General features: G+C 50.6%; 1 long non-coding RNA gene across 2 annotated transcripts; it reads right to left on the bottom strand.

Annotated features, from left to right (window-relative positions):
- Window positions 1-9,647: 9,647 nt before the first annotated feature.
- On the bottom strand, window positions 9,648-13,368 carry LOC103661690. Of its 2 annotated transcripts, XR_005833619.1 has the most exons (3): window positions 12,981-13,368; window positions 12,156-12,432; window positions 9,648-10,122 (listed from the first exon to the last, which is right to left on the bottom strand). It is a non-coding gene; the product is annotated as an uncharacterized LOC103661690 (long non-coding RNA). The 2 variants fall into 2 exon arrangements; XR_568213.1 differs by having other exon boundaries at window positions 12,156-13,368.
- Window positions 13,369-20,167: the final 6,799 nt, after the last annotated feature.

Raw genomic sequence — 20,167 nt, 5'->3', positions numbered from 1 at the left:
AAAAAGGCATGTACACGAAAGCTCCCAGCAGCCTTATTCATAACCACCAAAAAATGAAAACAACTCAAATGTCTGTCAACAGATGAAGGGATAAACAGAATGTGTGTGTCCAGACAACGGAAGAGTGGACAGCAATAGAAAGGGATAGAAAGCTCCTGGCGCACCTGAATGAATATCATAAACACTCCATGAGTAAAGGAAGCCGGACATGAAAGAGAACTTCATTCATAAGTTCTAGAACCGAGAAACGAACCCCTAGCATCCGCGGCCGCAGAAATCAGAGCAGTGGTCCTCTTCACGTGAGACTGATAGGACAGTGAATGGGAAGAAGCTCCAGGACATTTCTGGAGGGAAGGAAATGTCCCATATTTGTATTTGGGGCTGATGTGTGGGTCCTTGAGGGTGATGGCTGGGAACATGAGTGTATACATTAGTCAAAACTCTCCAAACTTGGTACTTAACGTCTTTGCATTTTGTTGTATGTAAATTATATCTCAGTAGAAAAGATCGAAGGGGCGCCTGGCTGGTTCAGTAGGTAGAGCATGTGACTCTTGATCTCAGGGTCCTGAGTTCAAGCCCCATGTTGGGCCTCAAGCTTACTGAAAGACAGACAGGCAGAAAGAAGGGAAGGAGGAAGGAAGGAAGGAAGGAAGGAAGGAAGGAAGGAAGGAAGGAAGGGAGGAAGGAAGGAAGTAGGAGGAGAGGGGAGGTGAGGAGAGGGAGATAGGAAGGGAGGAAGGAGGGAGGAAAAGAGGAAAAGATCAAATGGTGTATACAGAGTGCTCAGCAAGGGGGCCAAGCTTATAGACGGAGTCAGTGAGTGTCAACTACTATAAGGAAATGGGAAACACAAGTAAAAAGCATGTACTCGACTACCTGTTGGGAGTTCAAAGTACTAATCTGGACTCTGACCCTAACTAGTCTTGTCCCCTCTCAGAGACATGGCAAAACTCACCCAAAGGAACCCTAGGTTAAGTCTTCTGTGCCCTGCCCCCACCCTCCCAGTGTGTTCTCCCGTCAACAGAGAAGCAGAAGAGGTGTGTCGGGCTGGGTAAAGACGCTGTGCTTAGGAGCAGTGGAGCCGGTGGGTGGAAGCGGGAACTTCGGGGGTGCAGAGAGAACAGGCATACTAACAATAAGGAGGCATGGATGCCTCAGTGGGTCCACAGCGTAAGCTGCCACATCCAGGAGTTTCAAAGATGCCCAAGGCAGTGGTGGAAAAGAGACTGGCCTGGCTGCATGGGCCGCGGGCTCTGGAAGATGGGACGGTTTCCCAGGTAAGGAAATTGGCTGAGGCCCCACTGTCCCCAAACTCCTATCTAATCCCAGGCCACCTTTCCCGCCTTACTGAGCTTCCCTAGAGGGCTCCTCTTGCATCCCTTGCTCTTTCTGGAATGTTCCATCTGTAGAATGTGCCGTGGCTTGCACCGAAGCATGGAGACATTGCCCTTAGCAGGGCACGTTGTCTATTCCACTCTGTCTGAGGCCTTTCACAGGACGCGGATCTGCTGTGGTTCCTGGGATCAGCCTGGGGCTGCTGCTTTTTCTGCCCTAAGGAGCCTCATCTGCTACACGGGACACAGGCCAGGGGATCAGCTCTCCCGCCCCACGGCTCGGAGGTGCCTGCTGCGTGGCTGTCAGCCTCCCACTGCTCCCGCCTGAGTCTCCTCCCAGAAGTCACGGGGGCAGCAGCGCAGGGATGCCAAGACCTACTGGCGGGGCCTCCCTGGTGGCGCCCTGCCCAGCCCATGCGGTCCACCTCTCATTGCTCCATGGCCGGCGCCAGCCTCGCCAGCCCCAGAGATGCTGCATTTGCATAAAGTAATTGCCCACGGTGTCTTTTAAAGAGAACTCTTTGCGTCTGAAGATTATAGCTACAGAAGAAGGGGAAAAAATACGGTCTCCCTCTCACCCACTACCAAGCAGGGCTGCCGGTTGGGAAAGGGCCCGCACTTGGGATACAGATCGCACGTGGGCCTTAGGAGGCTCTGGGGAAGCCGTCTTTGCAGAAAGCAGCAAAAGTGCCACCATCCGGGTTTCCATCAAGAGTTTGTTCCCGCCGGTGAATCCAGAGCCAGAACAAAGTGCACCGACTTACTGAGCTCCGAGTAAGCATTCTGGGGGTTTTGTCGAAGGGGAAGGCAGCTACCATTTCTACCAACGACATGTGAGGTGCCCAGGGTTGGCTACGTAATTAGCAAGGCCTACCTGGGGCAAAATGAAAATGCAGGGCCTCTGGCTCGAAGAGGAAGAGGCAAAGCCTTTTAATTCATTCTGTAACATCTGTCTTGGTCTGTGGTAAGCTGTTTGTTGGCTATTTAATGTCTGTTTGGGGATGCGTGCGGGGTGCGTGCAGCCCCTCATAGAGGCCCTCGGCCCAGCCCCACCACCCTGTCCCTTCCCGTGCCTATGCCCCGGTCCCCACCAGGAGCAGAGGGCAGATGCTGAAGGTTATGAACCTGCTGGCCAACACGGGTGCGGCGCCTTGGCCAAGTCACACATCTAACACCGTTTATGAAATGAGCACAGGCACAGCACCCCCGTGTCAGGCTGGTTTGAGAATCAGAGGATCTAATAATGATCACTGAGTCTTGTCTAGTGCTGACGACGTGCCCTCACACTATTCCATGTGCTTTACAAATACGAACTCACTCCACACTCCTAAGAAGCTGGCAGTTGGGGTTCCACTTTACAAAAGAAAACACTGAGGCACAGAGAAGTAAAGTAACTTGGCCAAACCCACACAGCTGGTAAGTGGGGAGCATCGTAACCAAGATTTGAACCTGTCCGCCCAGCTCCAGAGTCTAGGGTCTCTTCTGGGCCCACCCCGCATAGCTCGGGCCCCTAGCAAGTCAGGAAGGACTGTTACTGCTTCATTTGGTGTCGTTCTCATGGTGAGTCAATGAAGTGGGTTTTACCCTCATTTGAGGCCGCTTTTGAAAGGAGAACATAGAAGCTCAGAGAGGTGAAGAAACTTGCCCCAGGGCCCCCGCAGGACTGGCTCCAGGAAAGGAGAGGAGGGGAACTGAGGGGGGATAAGGAGAGACGGGGAGGAAGAGGAGCCCCTGACAGCAGGGCGTTGCGTGGATGCCTTGGAATTTTCGGTGTAGGCTATGGGCTCCAGATAGAATTGAGAGGCTTGAATTTGAGGGGCGTAGAAGCATGGTGGCAGGCCCCAGGATATGCTAAAGTCCTAAATGATCAGGGCAAAACACCGGCTTGGAGATCACTGAATCGGAGTTTTAATTTTATGGCTGGGGAAACTGAGGCTGGAGGCAGGGAGTGGCTAGCCTCAGGCCCAGAATCAGGAAGAATGACCACACCCCCCTTGCCAGGTCTATGGAGTGTCCTGAGCACCCCCCTACGGTCCCAGGTCCATAAATCTAATACCAAACCCCTTCCCCACAGACTCCGGGGTAACCAGTGACACGGCAGTCCCGGGCAAAGCCAGATCTTCATAAAATAAAGCTTCTTGCTGTTAATAAGGCAATTTCTGATTAGGGGTACTTTTATCATCTGTAAAGTTAGAGGGGAAAAAAAAAACCCACCTCACTAGCTTTGAAGTCAGACAGACCTAGATTTGAAGAGGGTTCTACCACTTATTGGCTGTGTGATCTTAGGCAAATTACCTAACCTTTCTGAGTTTCAGTTTCCTCCTCAGTAAAACAGCTCCGAAGTGAGATCACTTCATGGTGAGCGTAGATTCTGGAACACATTGAATGGGGAGGAAGCTACAGGCTATAAACCCGCCCTGTGTGTGGCTGGCACACAATAGGCGCTCAATAAAGGCCATTCTGAATCCATTAGAGGCCAAACCTACAAACCAGGGGACAGATGAGTCTCAGAGGAGCTGTCAATTCCAGAATCACCTAAAAGCCCCTACCAGACACCTCCATCGAAAGCCCGAGAAGGGAAAATACCGCAGAATTTGAAGAGGTCTGAAAGAGGGCCACCGTTCATCAGGAGCCAGGAGACGAGACTGGGAGGTCCTGGGGCTGGGTGGTCAGGAGGGAGGCTGAGGAGGAGGGCAAATGGGAAAGACCTTACATTTTTGGAGGGTTTTCTCTTTTTTTTCTGTTTAAGGTGTCGCTAACCGCTTGGTCATTTTTGATTCTTGGCAGGAAAACACATTCAGGCTAAAAAGTAAGATTAGACCCTAATTTGGAAAGTCCTCACGGGGCCTCGGTCTCTCTTGTGTTACTGCAACTGACTTGGGTTGAACAATTCAATTTGAATAATTGAACTTTGAGGATTTCCAGGGGAAGCACCGAGGGTTATCTTCTGACTGGGGCTTCTATGACACAAACTGATCCTGTAAGTCCGGAAGAGTCCCCTGGACTGCCGTGCATGCATCCGACAAATACTTATTGAGCACCTACTGTGTGCAGGTGCCCCATTAGAGACTGAGGACACATGGGAGGCACCACGAGCCCCTGGCAGAGGGCTTACAGGCACCGGGGGGAGCTTTCAAAGCAGAATCACACATGGTAATAAGCACCCAGTGGAGGAATTAGTAAAATGCGCTACAGGTGTGTGACTCGGGGACCGGGTTATGATTGGGAGGCCAACAAAGCCATCAGGGAGGTGGCATTTAGAAGGAGAACCGAGGTATAAAAGGGGGGCGTATGAGCTTCCTGGGGTGGCCGAAGTTCCACAGACCAGGGGCTTAAAACCATAGAAATTTATTGTCTCACCGTTCTGGAGGACAGAGGTCTTGAAATCCAGGTGTCCTCAGGGCCGTGCTCCCTGTGACACCCGAACGGTGAGGTCTTTGCCGGCCTCCTCTAGCCTCTGTGGTTGACCAGCAACCTTAACACATCACACGGCTTACAGACGCATCTTCCCCACTCTCTGCCTCTGCCTTCACATGGCTTTCTCCCCTGTGTGGCTGTCTGTCTTGAAAGGACACCATCCCTGGATTAGAGGCCAACCTAATCTAGAATGACTCCATCGAAGCTGGGGGTTGTGTCTGCAAAAACCCTGTTTCCAGATAAGGTCACACTCCCAGGTACTGCAGGTTAGGACGCCCATGTGTCTTGCTGGAGGACCCAATTCTATGCAGTACAGAGAGCAACACAGGTAGGTGAGTGGTCAGCAAGGCTGGGAGCTGGAGATGGACACAAAGAAGCCAGTGTGTCTGGCCCATAGTGAGGGGAGGGGAAAGGGGGCCCAGGAGACAGAGAGAAACTATGGGGAATTCACCAGCGCTTCACGCTCTGAGACGGACACGCCTTTGCCAGCTCATGTTCAAGTGAGCCTCAAGGATCCTGACTTACAGGCAGGGAATCACGGCCCCCACGTCTCCATGAGTGGATGCACCACACCTGTGACCGGCCCGCCGCTCCGCACAGGAGGCTGGAAGTGCCCTGTTTACTGTACACAGCTGCCTGAGTGCACCCTGGCAGGCAGCCAGGGACACAAGAAAGTGTCCTCCTTTGCAGAAAATATGGCACCTTGGCTATATATATAAAATATATTTTGGTCTTTGAGAGATATATAGACACACATACACTTTACATATATCTTGATATATATGCTATGTATATATATGATACATATGCTTGAAACTTTCAACCATATATAAATATACAAAACACATATATTTTATCACTTTATATATACATATATATACATATGTATATATATACATGTATATATACATATATGCGTATATATGTATATATACATGTATATATATATATATAAACCAAAAGGCTTATGCTTGAAATTAAGGTTTATTTTCTATGCTGGCTGTCTTTGGTCTAAGGTCATTCATTCATTCCACAAATATTTACAGAGTGCTACCATGTCACAGGTGCGGCTCTTGGCAGGGGCTAAGACAAAAATCCCTGCCCCCCCCCCGGAGTTTAATCTCCAGCAGGATAGGGGGAACTAATGGATCAACTCACACGATTGTAAGGCAAGCTAAAAGGTGCCAAGAAAAACGGAGGAGAACAAAGGCAGGAAAGAGAAGAATGAGAGTTGCAGAATAGGGGGGTGGGGGGGCGTTGAAATGTGAAATACAGTGGCCAGGGGAGGCCTGGCTGAGATGGTAACTCGTAACCCCTGAACAAAGGCTTGGAAGAGGCGAGGGAGTGAGCAGAAGAGAATCTCGAGTGTGTGAGGGAGGACGCGGCAGGATGGCAGGTGGGGTGAATGGGACAGAGGAGCTAGGGCGCAATCAGGGTAGCAGGGCTGGGTTGCATGGACCTCCCAGACCATCGCAAGGCCCGTGGCTTGTGCTCTGAATGGGATAGGAAGCCTGCAGGGGTTTTGAGGCAGAAAGTCATGTGCCCTGGCTTGATTTCAAAGGGCGACCCTGGCTGTAGCTTTGAGAATAGATTGTAGAGGGGCGAGGGCAGACGCGGAGACCAGTCAAGGGCTGTTGTACTAATGTAGTCAAGAGAGGATGGCGGCTGGGACCCAGGTGGGGGCGGTGGGGTGGTGAGAGGACGTGATATTCTGGAAATGGTTTGCCAATGGTCTGGATATAGTAGGTGAGCGAGAGGAACCCAAGGTTAACTGACTCCAAGGTTGTGGCATGAGCAACTGAAAAGTTGGCATTGCCGTGAACAAAGATGGAGAAGACCACAAACAGGAAGACACGAAGGGGGTGGGATCAGAAGCCTGCGATGCTGGGGAGACACCCAGTTGGCAATATGGCGGAGGCAGTCAAAGGTACCAATCTGGAGGCTGGGCACAGTCACCCCTGACCCCTCGCTTGTGCTCTGCCTCTTCAGGCCTTGAAAGGAGAAACACAACATGTCGGCCGGGCCCTTGAGAGGCCTCTCCTGCCAACCTTGACCTAGAGGCCTCCTACACACGCTCAATCCCAAAATGTTCTTGAGGGCATCCTTCCCCGGAAGACCTGGGAAGAGCTCACGATTTGGCGTCCCCCGGGGGAAGCAAGCACGAGTGGCCGGAGCGGTGACATCTGCAACGGTGTGGAGAATGGGAGTCAGAGCGAGGCGGCCCTGGCAGGTGCAGCGGACACGCGTCCCACCAGCCAGCCGACAAGAAGGTCCGATACAGTCCCTGTGGCCTGGGAGTCCCACAGGCCCTGTTATGGCCTCTGAGCTCTGGGGATAGGGTGGCCTGGGCACATGGCAATAGAGGTAATACCCGGGAAGATGTGCCCAGCAGGATTTAGGTGCTGCCAGCTGGCTGTGACAGAGGAAACCTCTGCAGAAAAGGGCTCAGCTGGTGAAGGGGAGCCAGGCAGAAGCCATTCTCGTGCTGAGCACCCACTGTGTGCCAGGAGTGCATTCTCTCTAAGTAAGACCTACCCAAGCCCTCACCATCGCCATCACCATTTGAAAAAAAGGAGGGGCGCCTGGGTGGCTCAGTCGGTTAAGGGTCTGCCTTCAGCTCAGGTCATGAACCCAGGGTCCTAAGGGTCTGCCTTCGGCTCAGGTCAAGAACCCAGGGTCCTGGGATCGAGTCCCGCATCAGGCTCCTTGCTCAGCAGGGAGCCTGCTTCTCCTTCTCCCTCTGCCTGCCACTCCCCCTGCTTGTGCTCTTTCTCTCTCTCTCTCTCAATCTCTGACAAATAAATACATAAAATCTTTTAAAAATTTTTTAAATTAAAAAAAAGAAACAGAAGAATATGAGGTAGGAGTGCTAAGTAACCCGTCCGCAGTCGCACAGCTGGAAAACGGCCTCTGTCTTCACGCTGCACACGCTGACTTCCAGTCCAGGTGGAGGGGCCAGTCAGAGCCGGGCTGGTGCAGTGGGGAGGGGACGGGGAGGGGGGATTTGAGAAGCTCTCTGTTCCTCTTGGCAGCTGTCTTTCCATTCTAACCCCTCGTGAGCCCCTGCGCCCAGACTGTGGGTCACAGAGACACCGCCCCACCTACTCAGCCCCGAAGGGCAGCGTTTCCCCTGGTTTGCGACACCTTCACCTCCATGCGGTTCTCTGTGATGCCAGACAGCTAGGGCCTTCTCTCTGGCCTCCCAGAGGGGAGGGTGTCAGCCGAGGTCCTGGGGCTACAAAGGGGCCAAGGCTCAGGGCCAGGAGTTAAGGACACCTCCCACTGTGGCACCCTTGCCCTGAGGCCAAGCACCAGGAGTCCAATTCCATATTGGAGGGGCAGGATGGGGTGGGGAAGACAGAGTGGAAGGAGGACACAGGGAATGCCTCAGGAAGGGAGACTCAGTGGGAACAACTTCAGGCCTGGCTCATGGAGACGTCTCCTGGCTCAGGGAGCAGGACGGGATAGGTTCCAGGCCACCATGTGGGGCGGAAAGGGTGGGAGGCACAGGAGATGAGCTGTCTAAGGGGGTGGTGGGATGGAGGGAGGAGGGGGAGCCAAATACTTGAGGGGGGTGGTATTTTCTGAAGTTCACCTCTGCGATAAGGGGCTCAGAATGGCACAGAGTATGGGCGAGTCCTAGAGCTTGACCTTGGCAGTGTCCAGAGGCAAAATGGCACCATGGTTAAAAAGCATGGGCTCTGGAGCTAGCCTGCCTGTGTTTGAATCGTGGCTTTGCCATTTATTTATGAGACTTTCAGGCAAGTCAGTTAACCTCTCTATGCCTCAGTTTCCCCATCTTTACAAGGGGCAATAATCCTACCTGCCTCGGTGTGGATAAGAGGAAGGAAATAAGACCGAGCCTGAAGCCTCGCAGTGGAGCCCAGCTCACACAATCGGCCGTCCTGGCTGGTGTATCAGAGGACTCTGTGGGCCACGAGTCAGCAAGCCTTTTCCATAAAGGGCCAGACAGTCGATGTTTCAAGCTTTGTTAGCCATATGGTCTCTGTTGTATATTCTTCTTAAAAGTTTCAACACTTTGGAAAAGTAAAAGCCATTCTTAGTCCAAGATCCTTATAAAAACAGACCGCTGACCAGATCTGGCCTGCAGACTGTAATTTAACAATCCCTGACGGAGACGGAGATTGAGCCTGGAGATCCAGATGTGGCTGGGGGTGGGGTCACGGTGGCTGGCTTCCTATACCTTCCAGGGCTGGGCTAGGGACGATGGTGGGAAGAGCCCTGGGCACAGGGGGAGCTGTAGACTCGGCCAGGACAGATGATGCAGAGGAAGTGTGGCCGGGCAGGAGGCCTGGGGAGGACCAAGCAGGGTGGCCGTGGCTCTCACTCTGAGCCTGGACCTCACCTGTCGGCATCATGGCATCTCGGTCTAAGAGTCACATGAGGGCAGGTGGTGGTGTGACATTTACAAGGGGTGACCATTTATCCTCCCGACAAACATTTGTGAGACACTTACTATATTCCAGATGCTGTTCTCAGCCACGGACACGACAGACGTGACCAGGCACCACACCAGGCAGTCCTGGCTGGCGGCTGGCACCTTTAGCTGCAAGGATGCACTTACTTCATTGAACTTGGCCTTCAGTGGTCCCTGGGCGGTCTCTTCAATGGGGCTTGGGGATCTGGACGCCTGTTTCTCTGTCCTTGTAGAGCGAATGGAAGAAAACCAGCTGCTGACCAGGAAACAGTAACAGGACGATGGCCCGGCATCCCTCGGCCAGCGTGGCAGACAGGGAGCCCTCGATAAATGCTGCCCAGGAAGATCCCATCCACCACCCCCAAAACCAAGGCTGCAAGAGGCCCCTAACTGTGGGCCCTGTCATCTAAGGGAGGGTCAACAAGAGGCAGAAATTGTTGACTATCTCTCTCGCAAACTGAGAAATGAAGGATTTATTTTATTATAAAAATAGCTGACAAGTTACTATGTTTCAGACACTTGACCTTACGTAGTCTTCTTCACAACCTGATGCGGTTTCATTGTTCCCATTCTACAGATTGGAAAATTGAGGTTGAGTGAGGGTAACTGAGGTGTCCAAGGTCATTCTGTTCGTAACAATGAAAGAAACCTATGTACTCCGTGCCCCAGACACTCTCGGTCAGCGCCCTACCCCTTGATCCCGAATAGTAAGTTGTATGTAGCAGGGTCATTCTTTTTTTATCTTGACTCACCTCCTGTGAGGTGCCGTTCCCCAGGCCGAGACTCGTCGCAGGATATGTGGCCAATCCCTGATGGACATGCCAGTATCTGACAGGTAGCTTGAGTTTCTTCTTACACAGACATGAAAGTAACACCGCCTCACCCATGAGAACAGCGGGGCATCGAGAAGTCTGTTCTGAGCGTGTTGGAATCCTGTGGCGGAATTAGGGCACCAAAGGAAAAAGTAAGTATTTCAGAGAGGGCATCGAGAATGTGTATTTCAAGCTAGCGGCTGGTTTTCAACTCGTAACTGCTTGTACACCTGCCATCAGGAGGAAATGAAATCTGTGGTCACCGATGGACAGGGTGGCCTTGACATTCAGAGCAGGGGCCACAAAGATGTGCTATAAAAAGCCAGATAGGATAGATTTTAGCCTCTGCAAGGCCATGCATTTCTCTCACTATTCCACTGCATGGCTGCGGCAAGGCTGACAATAGGTAAACGAATGGGGATAGCCATGTGCCGATAAAACTTTGTTTACAAAATCAGGCAGTGGGCCGGGCGTGGTGCATGGGCTGTAGTTTGCTGATTCCTGGCTTAGAACAGACCCAGCAATCCGACAATTTAATGGGAACCAATGGTGCGGCAGGCACTCCACATATTTTATCTCTTTGGGGTTCATCTCTTTTCAATAACAGGTGTTTGCCGTCTGCTTAAGGCCGGCCAGGTACTGTTCTCGGCATAGGGCTTCAGTGCAGAAAAAGACAAAACGCTGCTTATGTGACAAAATTCCTGTCTTCACCGCTCCCCAGGAGACACCATCACCCCGACTCTCCAGATGAAGAAAAGAAGGGCAGAGCTGGGATTCCAGACCCGATCCCAAACCTTGGGTCTTGCCACAACTCCGTGCCATCCCCCAAATCCCAGTCAAGACCCTGGATTCCAGCCCAGGGCCTGCCTCTGCCAAGCAGTCACCCGCGCTGAGCTGGAGTGTGGCTGCGGGCACATTTCGTGCAGCACCGGCCCAGCTTCCAGAAATGCCCAAAGCCAGCAACGATGCAGTGGAAACCGCCGACCTCTGATAAATGCCAGAGAAGCTGCTCCGTAGGGCACCCCTGCACGACTGCCCAGCCGTCCCTGAGGACACGAGGGGCTCGACATGGCCCCACCCACAGCAGCCACACAGACCGGCCAGGGAGGCCGAGGGCCAGAGGACGGAGCCGACAACACAGTGCTGCTGTCTGAAGGCCCGTCTGTGCAGGGCCCTGGTGGGAGTCGGCCTGTCGTCCTCTTTTTATGGTTTTATGTGGCTTGGACCCTGAAATAAAAGAGCTCTCTGTGGAAGGGAACGGAGAAGGGAAAGGGAGAGAGTGCAGGAACGGACTTTTCTAGAGCTTCTGCTTGGTGCTAGGCACTTGAATGGAACATTTCATCCACACACCGTGGGGTGGGTATACACCGTTGCTCTTGCTTCATAGACCAGGGATGGGCAAGGTTTTTTTGTAAACGGCTGGGTAGTAAATATTTTTGATTCTGTGGGCCATGCAGCCTCCGTTATAACTAGACAGCTGGGCCTCGTAAAGCGTAAGCGCCGTATGCATCCTCTGTTTCCGTGTAGACCACTCATCGACGAATGGGCATGGCTGTGTGGCAAGCTCTGCTTATAGACATTCCGAATTTCCTATAATGCACCTGTGTTCTGAAATGCCATTCTTCTGAGTTTGTGTTTTTAAAATGTAAAAATGAGAAATGAGTAAAAATGTAAAAATGTTCATATGTCCACTTAACTCACATTTGCATTAAAAATGTACATGCAGGGGCACCTGGCTGGCTCAGTCAGAGGAGCGTGGGACTCGATCTCGGGGTCGTGGGTTCGAGCCCCATGTTGGCGTGGAGATACTCAAAAAAAGGGAAAGAACTAGAACAGGAAAGACTTTATCACAAAAGTAAATAAATGTAATGTACATGCAAAAATGCAAAATTTCAAATGTAAACGCCATTTGGGACTGTAACACCCATTTTTAGTTTGTGGGCTCCACAAGAGCAATGGCGGATTGGAGGTCGCCCATAGGTCATAGCTTGCTGACCCCTGACCTAGATGATGTCACTGTGGTACGGGAAGGTTCAGCCCATTCCCGGATCACATACTTCAGTGGCTGACCCAGTAGTCCAACCCAGAACCTAGGTTTGCTAGCCCCCGGTATAGAATTCCCTAAGGGCAGGGTGGACGATAGCAAAAGCCTACCTGTTTTTGACAACTCCAAATAGAACAGTAAAGGTATTCATTCTTCATTCATTTGATCCTTCAATTAATCATTCATTCATTGTTCTTTCAAAATGTGCAAGACACTGAGGTGGGAGGTATTCAGGTCAAGAGCTTCTTTTAAGCCTTATGACAATTCTTAAGAGGGCTGGCAACTTACGATGGTCATCCCCATTTCACAGATGGGAGGACAGAGGCATGAAGAGAAGCCCACGTTCATTCCATTTTCTCCTCTGCCTAGGCATTGCGCAGGTAAGATCTTCTCTTATGGAATGTGGCAACGAAGAAGTAAAACACATAAAATGAGAAGGTTTAAAAACAGAGAGATGTTAAGGTTGAAAAATATGTACAATTGCTCCAGATGGGACCCATGGGCAAAGCTTAGGGCGGGGGCCTTTGGGCTGAGCTGCATTTCAGCCATCAGAGATGGGTACCCCCGGGCAGCAAGAAGCAGAAAGGACAAGGTCCAAAGAAGGGGATGGGAGACTGTGGAGAGCAAGGGACTTCCTGGCTGTGCAAGAGCCACCACAGACCCTGGGGAGGTGGGCTAGGCTGCCAGAGAGGATGGGATGAGCTGTGGGGCGCTGGGGACTCCTGGGGGCCCTCTGCTCTGCTGTGACAATTAAGCAATGGCCAGTGCCTGAGTTTAGCAGCACAAAGACTAGGGAGAGGATATTGAAAAGTGGGGAAAGAAAGAAAATTCAACCCAGCTGAAAGGCTGACTGCCAGCTTGAAATTCTCAGTTCTGGGAGCGATGGTTGAGCCCTCCCTACAGCCCCGACAGGTGAGGGGGGCGGGGGGTCTCACCTCCAGGCTTGAAGACAGCCCCAGGCTGAGCAAGAGGAGAGCGCTGTCCAATTCGGGACCCTCCGGGCCCCAGCTTTCCCAAACCCCTCCTCCCTTGTGATCCGTACACCCTCAGTAGGGCAACTGTCAGCAACCCCACTTGGCATCAGGAAGCTGCCACTGGGAGGCCCCAAGCTTCAGCTGAGTGCACACCCTGCCTTTGCCCCTGACTGCTAAGAATGACTGCGCTGATCGATAATGATTGATGCTGAGGCTTAGATGTGTTCCCATGGGTTTTCCTAGTGAACCATTTAAGGTTCATCCTGATGTTTATATATAGGGGCGCCTGGATGGCACAGTCGATTAGCCCCGACTCTTCGTTTCAGCTCAGGTCATGATCTCAGGTCATGATCTCAGGGTTGTTTCGCTCAAGCCCCACGTCGGGCTCCGTGTCAGGGCAGCGTCTGCTTGCGATTCTCTCCCTCTGCCGTTCCCACTTGTGCTTGTTCTCTAAAATACATAAATAAATCTTTTTAAAAAGCTTATACATAGAAAGCACATATTATACGCGATACCAACAAGGAAACTTCGGCAGGGAGCCCCAGAGGCGGTAGCCCCTGATTCTCGGCACTTCCTGAGCCCGGCTCTGCCCCTCCCATTCTGAGAAGCACCCTTGGGCGACAGAGTTAGTAGGGCAGAGACAGAGATGAAGGACAAACAAGGGTCTTGCACACGCCGCAGCCTTATTATCTCCCTGGGGGAGGAAACAAAGGTCGTGCTGGGAGGGAGGGGGTGGGTGAGCACACCATGTGACCTGTGACGGGAAGATCGTTCAGATGAAGGTCAGGCTTCTCCAAAGGGAGAGAGCAGGTTGAAGGGTAGTCGTTCCCTCAACCCCAGCGGTACAGGCTGAGCAGACTGCCAAGACGAGCGTTGAACTTGGCCGGGCACATAGGGTTGTATAATCATCTCAGCCCTGCCGGGTCACTCCGGAACACCAGGGAAACCTTCATACCAGAAAAACAAACTCTGACCGCCTGCCAGTTGGAGGAGTAAACAGAGAAGCAGTCGTACACCAGGGACCCCCGAACATTGCCCCTGGTTTTGCGGGGCTGCTAATAACCACAGTACTACTCTTGTGGAGCACTTCCATGTCAGGCGTGTGTGCTCAAAGCTCTAAACACACTGTCTTCAGTCGTCAAGAAAAGACTCCCAGGAAGGTGATAAAACGATCCCGTTTCAAAGATGAGGACTCTCAGGGTCAGGAACTTCCCTCGGATCATCATGCCATTTGATAGTTGAGCTGGGATTGGAACCCAGGCAACCTGATTCCTAGAGCTGCGCCCATGGCCTCCACGCTGTAGGCACGCAGCCGGGCATGTGGCAGTGGAAACAGAGATCTCAGAGCCTGGGATTATGTGGAGTCAGATCCTAGCTCCCCCCACTCCAAGCTGGAGTTTTGGGTGAATTCCACTCAGTATCTGTTGTCTCATGGGTAAGATATGGATCCTTGGATCCTAGGGAGGTAATAAGAATGGGAGATAGAAGCAAAGTGGCTGCCAGTAGTTCGTCCACAATGTGTCTGGTCTCATGGGGCCCACAGCCGCTGCCAGGGTAAAGCATGGGTCCTCCCTGAACCTCAGGCTCCTCTTCAGCTCCTATAGAGTCTCCCTACCCACCTGGACTGTACTCTGTATTCAGTAAACTCCCAAATAGGGTAGAAAAGCCTAAGAAGTGATCCCAAAGGCTACCAAAGAAACACATTCTCTGATCTCCCAGCCCCAGGCCTTTCTCCCTCTCAGCAAAGCCAGACTTTAATGCCTCACCACCCTGTCTTACCAGTTTATTACACTCCCTCCACCCAGGGGACAGCAAGGGAAATTAAAAAGTTGGGGAAATCAGCTAAGTCTTGGAGGTAACTAGTTCCTTAAACATAGAATTACCAACCTATGGAAAGAATTTTTTTTCTTGCCTGCAAAACATTTCTCCACTACTCCAGAAACCTAAAGGCCCCCCTTCCCTGCTCTATGCAGGTCCCTGCATAGTGCTGCATTTCAACATCACTGTTTTCCTTTGTGATCCTGAATGCTGTACCATATACGCATTTTTAAAGCATTATTCTCAAAAGCCATCCAGAGCTTCCCCAGTTTGTAAAAAGTGTCCAGGGCATGCTGGAGCGAGCGTGCGCGCACACACACACACACAACCACACGTCTCAGAGCTTTCTCTTTGGTCCTGGCATGCCAGGCCCTAGGAACTCACAAGTTCCTTGCCCTTTGTGAAATTATTTCCTAAATAAGTTTGCAGATAGGACCATGTTGCCTCCACCTTTCACTTTCCCTGTGGAAATTCTCCTCTTTTATCTGTGAATCTGTGTCACTGAGAAAGACAGAGGGAGAAGCCAGGCAAGAAGGACTCTATTCTGATACGTATGCACTTTTCCAGCCATGACCCTTATCCTGGTTGGCGAAACCACTTGTTACATTACCCGTACCTCTAGTGCCCTGCAAATCCTGGGAGGGAGCGCGCAAGGTTGAATCCGTTATTCCACAGCCTACAGCAGCAACTGCGAGGAGCAAGTCTCGGGTGGATGGATGCTGAATCCATGGGGAGGAGAGGCAGTTGTGTGGGAGAGAGAGTTCCAAGGGCACACGGCTCCGCTGCTCACTTCCGTGGGTAAATTTCCCTCCTTTGAGCAAATCTCTATACATTTACTCCCGACCTTAGAGGTCCATTTAGAGTTCTTGGCCTATTCTTCTTATTTGGGCCACGCGGACAATAAGTTGGCACAGTGTCTGTCTCCTGGGGTCAGAGCCTGGCTGTGCCTTCTCTGCCCGGCGCACGTTTGCCCTTGCCCTTCCCCTGGAGAGCATGGCAGAGTGAATACCGTCCGTCCCCCCTGGCAGAGGCCCGGGCTTCCACAAATGACATCGAGGGAGCCGTCCACCCAGACCTGTAGAGTACACGTTCCTTGCGAGTACACACACGGCATTCCCTACTAGAGACCACTCGAGACCGTATGCCGAGCCACAAAATAAGTCTCATACATTTCAAAGGATTGAGGTCACACAGTACATCTTCTCCGAGGACAATGGGAATAAATTAGAACTCAGCAAGCATTGATACATGGAAAATCCCCAAATATTTGAAGAAACTCTCTCAGTGCCTGACGTGGGATTGGTCCTCAATAATTTCTGTCCCAGTCTTTCTCCACCATAGTTACGATCCCTCTGCTGCTGTGAAAAGGGGAGGTCAATGTCATGGTTGCAGTCCCGCATGCAGCACAGGCTGCCTGGTCTACCCAGCGAGCTGAGACCATGAGTCAACCTGGGAGCCCCCTCTGAGTCCCTTGGCTTTCACCAGATCACATTCACAAAGGGAGGTCTCTGCTGTGCTGCCAAATGGGGTTCCCCTCCCCCAACCCTTCTCTCTACTCCGAGAAGCCCAACCTTCTCAAGGGCCTGTCCCATGTCAGGCCCTAGCAGGTGATGGATCTTGCTCTATTCACTCAGTATCTTCTCTGGCAAATAAAACGAAGTTCACTTTGTTTAGGGACTTTCACTGATACTCCTTGAGGAAAAGATGAAGGTAGCACATCAGAAATGCCTGCTTTCCTTTGCCCGCCATTTTAGGGGGTGTCCGTGAGGCCAACAATACAGTCAACCAGAAAGAAACTCAACCAGCCAAGTCATTCAAGGTCAATGGTGAGTGAGGCCCTGACATGGCCGGATTAGGGAACGACATGGGATCTGAATTTTACTCAAGGGTTTGCTTGAGCTTCTGAAGGACAACAACCTGATCTGTGTTTTCAGTTTATTATATAAACGGGCAATGGTGGTGCTGATAATCCATCACCCACAAGAGCCAGAAGGTGGGGGAACCCATTATTGGCAGGAATGGACAATGTGTAAACAACATTTCACCAAGACAGAGCTGGTCGGAGCACCCTTTTCTTACAAGTCAGGATAAAGATCTCTGAGATGGGAAGGAGTGGGAAATTAAGACCTTAATTAAAGCACATTTGGAGGGACTGGTATGTGACAAAACTTCCTCAGAACTCAGTCTGTGGAAGGTTTCAGATGGGGTCCCATCAAGAGAGGACGTTTTCAGAGGCAAGATTCAAGCCCAGTTTTGTCACTTCTAGCTGTGGGGCCACGGGGACAAGACTTCGCCTCAGCTTCCTCATCTGTACAGTGGGGATGAGAGTCAAAGAACCTACCTCAGAGAGTGGTTGCAAGAGCACACGAAGACACTGAGCGAGTAGCTCACGCAGAATAAGAAGCAGTCTAGAGCTTTCATCACGTGATCTAAGCCAACACTGAATGTTCAGGACAATCGTGGGAAGAAAGCTATTCCGATCTTGTAGATAGGAACATTAAAGCCCAGTAAAGCTAGGAAACTTGTCCAAGGACACAAGCCATAAGTCGTAGAGGTGGGATTCAGACTCAGGTCTAACTACAGAGCTCAGGAAATTTCTAGTCTAATAGGAATGACCCACAGAAACACCACCTCCTATATGAGGAGGTCCAGCCACATTGCCCCAGGGACATGCACTGGACTCACCCTTTAGGAACAATCATTAAGATGCCCCATTTCAGCTGGACCTAGAAGGACATTTTGGTTTTCTTTTTTCTTTTTTTAAGATTTACTTATTTATTTGAGAGAGAGAGAAAGAGTGAGCAGGGAGTTGGGGAGGGGCAGAGGGAGAGAATCCTCAAGCAGACTCCCCCCTGAGCACAGAGCCCGATGTGGGGCTCGATCTCACAACTCTGAGATCATGACCTGAGCCAAAACGAAGAGTTGGATGCTTAACTGACTGAGCCACCCAGAGACCCTGACATTTTGGTTTTCACCAAGCAGAAGAGGAGGTAAGAAGAATCTTATTAGTGGAAAACTAATTTTGGCAAAAGCAAGAAGGTGTGGAAAGGAATTCCCTGGTAAGTTAAACTGGAATGACCGCCGAGCTAAGCACTGGGCTGGCTTGAGTCTCATATGAACTCACTTCCATGTCTTTGCAAACACCCTGATCAGCAAAGCACTGCGGGTAAGAGCACAAGCTCTGTGTCTGATGGATTGTTGACCTAATGAAACTGTGTGACTTTGAGCAAGAGACGTAATGTCTCTGGTCCTGAAAGGGAATCACTTTTTAAATGAGGGCCATCATCTTAACCCTCTGGGAGGCTGTACTGACTACATGGAGCATTCCATTTAAGGCTAAGCCTCGAGCCTGCTAGCGTTCTGATGCTTATGTTTCCGTTCCACTAGATACATGTCGCCAATGTCTCCTCTGCCATCATTCTGCCCACTGCCCAGACCCCTTTTGCTCACTGGAGATGACATCTCTCAAGAACTACTAGTTAATGTCCTAAAAAAGAAAAGACTCAGAAACTGAAGAGCAATGGGGCTTGGTCTGTTACTATTACTAGAGTTGAGTTTCCACAACAAACGACTTGTCCTCTTATAGCCAGAATTGGGGATCTGACTTCATTCCTCTCGCAAAATACCTTTTTGCTAAATAACTGTGGTGTGATATCATTTGAATTCTCACCATTTCACAGCAGTCTGGAGAAGGTACTTTCTGCCTGGACCACAAGGCTGTCTCTATGAGTGTGTTGTATCGTGTAAAATAGGATAACAGATTGGAGACATTCAGAAAAAGGCGTATTTGCTTCATGCTTTCCTCTCGTTCCACACAAACTCAAATCTGGGAGTCTTATTCTGTGCCTGGGCTTACCTAGGTGTTTGGGATTCTTTAAATCAAACGTCCTAAGATACTATATCCTTTTGAATTTCACCATCTCCAAATACGCACGCATCTTACGACAAGCGGCGTTCGATAGTTTAATTGAAGGCTACTTGTTCCTTTCTTAGTGGCACATAAATTAATAGTGAGTTGTATAACTGACAGCATCTCAGATTTGAGGAAATGCAATATGTGCTGGGAACCAGGCTAGGCTTGAACCAAAATTTGCTTTTGCTCTGAACAACAACCACATAACTATAGATTGTCACTCCTCACTTACACATGAGAAATCCGATGCCCAGGGTGTGAAAGAAAAATTTGCCAAGATTGCTTTAGTATGTAGGAGGAAGAGTGAGGGCGGAGTTCTGGCTACCATGGCTGAGGATGAATTACCGCAAAACTTAGCATCATAAAACAACAATCGTTTTATGTTACTCATGAGTTTTTGGTCAGGAATTTGGGAAGGGTTGGGCTGGGCAGTTCTCACTTGGGGTTTCTCATGCCCTTGTAGTCAGATGTCAGCTGGGCTGTGGTCATTTGAAAGTGCAAATATTTGGCTGTCGGACATCCAAAATGGCGGTTTGCAAGGCTGCCGGCCCGTGCTGGGTGATGTCTGGGAGCTCAGCTGAGACCACAGACCAGAGCACCTACACATGGCTTCTTCAGCAAGGTAGTTGCAGTGCTTCCCTCAGAAAGAGTACCCCAAGGCAATCTGGAGGGAGCTGCAGGATCTTCTGTGACTCTACTGCTTGAAGCCATCACCAAGACTTAAGGAAAGGACATCAATCCCATCTTTCAATGGGAAGAATGTCAAGGAATGGGGCCACTTTGTTTTTAAACCATCACAGATAAGAACCGTCATCTGGCTGGTGCAAAGACACCGTATGTGAGATTGTTTGTCTGGTGTCCAGAAGCACAGGAAGGGAGAACAAGAACTAAATGTGATGAAGAGGATTTTTAGAAAAAGGCAGTTGGAGTCGTCTGGTCACCTGTGCGTTCACTTTCAAAGTCTTTGCTTTGGGATATTAAATACAGATCCAGTGTTGCTCCCATTGTTTAGAACCTATCAGTAGCTTTCTGAGATGTAGATTCAGGGCCAACTTAGCAGGTTCACAAGAGACCTCAGGCTTAGAACTTTGTCAGACAAACCTTGTTTCTACCCAAAAAGAGGCTTTGTCTAGTTTAACATTTATTGAACACTAGTTGCAGAAAATTCTGGGGTCTGTGGCTATCTGAATGAACAAAACAATGCCACTTTCCTCACAGGGCTTATATTCTGATGGGAGATGCATAAAGTCACCAAATCTGTACTAATATCAGCAAGGCGTAAGAACTATGGATAATGACAGAAAGTGAGGGGTGGGGGAAGCTGTGCTGGGGGAGGGTAGTCAGAGACGGTCTCTCATGGAGTTGACATCAGAACAGAGATCTGAATGCAGTGAGGAAATGAGCCAGGTATGTAGGG

This window comes from Ursus maritimus, unplaced genomic scaffold (genome assembly GCF_017311325.1).
Source record: "Ursus maritimus isolate PB19 unplaced genomic scaffold, ASM1731132v1 scaffold_9, whole genome shotgun sequence".
NCBI classification, from domain to species: Eukaryota; Metazoa; Chordata; class Mammalia; order Carnivora; family Ursidae; genus Ursus; species Ursus maritimus.
This window is presented reverse-complemented; position numbering and strand designations above follow the sequence as displayed.